This window comes from Orycteropus afer, unplaced genomic scaffold (genome assembly GCF_000298275.1).
Source record: "Orycteropus afer afer isolate SDZICR_OR568_19922 unplaced genomic scaffold, OryAfe1.0 scaffold00031, whole genome shotgun sequence".
Taxonomy (NCBI): domain Eukaryota; kingdom Metazoa; phylum Chordata; class Mammalia; order Tubulidentata; family Orycteropodidae; genus Orycteropus; species Orycteropus afer.
In genome coordinates, this window is record NW_006921618.1 from 16,937,480 (window position 1) to 16,940,199 (window position 2,720).

At 42.3% G+C, this 2,720-nt stretch overlaps 1 protein-coding gene and 1 pseudogene across 1 annotated transcript in view; both read left to right on the forward strand.

Moving 5' to 3' along the window:
* EPB41 (erythrocyte membrane protein band 4.1) overlaps positions 1-2,720 on the forward strand; it is a 273,985-nt gene that overhangs the window by 83,625 nt on the left and 187,640 nt on the right. The window lies entirely within an intron of this gene.
* LOC122149545 lies at positions 1,376-1,494 on the forward strand (annotated as a pseudogene).

Consider the following 2,720-nt stretch of genomic DNA (forward strand, 5'->3'; position numbering starts at 1 on the left):
GAAACCCAAGGAGGGGTCGCTATGAGTCGGGGCCGACTCGACGGCACATAACAACAACAACAACAGTACTTGTCCAGGCCCAGCCAAGTTGACACACCAATTGAACTACCACAGAAAGTGAAATGGAGAAGTCTGAGAGAAGGATGATGGTTAGGTTTATGATTGAGCTACTAGATTGGTATGATAAAACCATTTAAAGAGATGGGGAAAATAGAGAGAATGAAGAGTTTAGCTTTAGACATGTTGTATTGAGATGCCAGTAAGATATCTATTTTTCTTCCCTTCTCTTTTGTGTTTCTACATGTCTTTTCTTAGGCCATTTATCAGAGCAGGCCTTCAGGCTTAGATTTGAAACTGCGTGAATTAATGGGAAGCATGCTAATGAAAATAAACTAGAGAAACTAAGGGTAGCAGTAGTTCTTAGCCTTGGTTACAAGGCTTTTCAAGTTTCTCTGCCCAGTATTGGTTTCAGCTTCGCTCAGGATTCCCATTGTGAATCACTGATAACCTGAATTTACCCCATCATTTGTTGAAGCTTTGCCTCTAGCCTCTCCTGTTTCTTTATCCTCTTCTTTGTGTAAAAACCTTCAAAGGCTCACCACTGCCATAAGGATAAAGTCTTTACTATTTATCATGATATCCAAGTTTCTTCATAATTGGTCTTCTTTGACCATCTCTCTCCATCTCCCATTCCGTCTTCACATACACTTAAAAAAAAAACAAAAACAAACCCACTGTTACAGAGTCAATTCTGACTTGTGGTAACCTTACAGGACAGAGTAGAACTGCCCCATAGGGTTTCCAAGGCTGTAAATCTTTAAGGAAGCAGACTGCCTCATCTTTCTCCCATAGAATAGCTGATAGGTTTGAGCCTCCAGCATTTTGATTAGCAGCCAAGTGCCTTAACTACTGTACCATCAGAGCTCCTACATATACTCTATGGAAAGAGAAATATGTGTATCAGTGGTGTCATGGATTAAACTGTGTCCCGTAAAATATGTGTTATAAATCCTAACCATTATGCCTGCAGTTATAATCCCATTTGGAAATGGTTGTCTTTGTTATGTTAATGAGGCAAGATTAGTGTAGGATGTGTTTTATGTCACTCTCTTTGGAGATACATAAAAGAGATTAAAAAAAGCAAGCTAAAGAAGCCGAGATGGGGAAAGAGCAATGCCAAGCTACATGAAGGTTGCCCAAGTACAGAAGCTCAGAAGAGATAAGGACCTTCTTCTGCAGCTGGCAGTGAGAGAAAGCCTTCCCCTAGAACTGGCACCCTGACTTGTTGTTTGTTGTTGTTATATGCCGTCGAGTCAGCCCCGACTCATAGCGACCCCTCCTTGGGTTTCTGACTTAGGACTATTAAACTGTGAGAGTCTGCTGCCATACCACTCTGAATGCTCCAGATCTTGTGTGATCTTGGAAGCTAAGCAGGGTCAGGCCTGGTTAGTACATGGATGGGAGACTGCCTGGGAAAAACGGGTGCTGTAGGCTTTAGGTGCTCTGGTAGTGGTAGTGCATAAGGCACTTGACTGCTAACTAAAAGGCTGCGGTTCAAACCCACCAGCCACTCTTCGGAAGGAAGGTTGGGCAATCTATTTCCATAGTGATACTGCCTTGGAAACCCAAGGACAGCTATGAGACGGGTCCGACTCGATGGCACGTAACAACAACAACGAACTGTGAAAAAAAAATCTGTTTGTAAAAGCCATCTACTTGTGGCATTTCTATTATAGAAGCACTAGATAACTAAGAAGGAACTCTGGTAGCATAGTGCCTAAGACACTTGACTGCTAACCAGAAGGCTGGTGGTTCAAACACACTGGCCACTCCTCGGAAGGAAGATGGGGCAATCTATTTCCGTAGTGATACTGCCTGGGAAACCCAAGGAGGGGTCACTATGAGTCAGGTCCGACTAGATGGCACATAACAACAACAACAACAGATAACTAAGAAGGAGTTCTGATAGCAAAGTGCCTAAGGCATTTGACTGCTAACCAGAAGGCTGGCGGTTCAAACCCACCAGCCACTCCTCTGAAGGTAGGTTGGGCAGTCTACTTCCGTAGTGATACTGCCTTGGAAACCCAAGGAGGGGTTGCTATGAGTCAGGTCTGACTCGGCACATAACAACAATACAACAGATAACTAAGACAGGTAAAAAACTTAAAATCAGTGGGAAGAGAAGTGGTTTGACTGGATTAAATAGCCTGTCTATGAATTCTCAATAGATAGTGGTTTCTTCAGCAGGAACAGTGAGTAAAAGCATCTGAAGTAATTACTGTCCAATATAGAGATAGATAGTAGCCTGTTTACAATAGAACTGACACCTTGCATTACATTAATAATTTAATCAAAGCATGGCTTAGCTCTGTGATCTAAGGCAAAGTTTTTAACTTCCCAGAACCTGTTTATTTGGAAAATGAAAATGTCTACCTCTGAATGGTTGCAAGATAACATGATAAAGCATCTAGGATAATGTACAGCATTGAGCAAGAACTCAGTAGAGTCATTGTAAGTCAGAATCACTCCACTGGCAACAGGTTTCAATAAATAGTAGTTGCTGTTACTATTGTTTCAGTTAGAATCTAATTTTAAATGCTAACTCTGTACTAACTTTATGCCCTCCTACTTGCATATTCTGGGAGCTCTGGTAGCATAGTGGCTAAGACACTTGCCTGCTAACCAGATGGCTGGCAGTTCAAACCCACCAGCCACTCCTC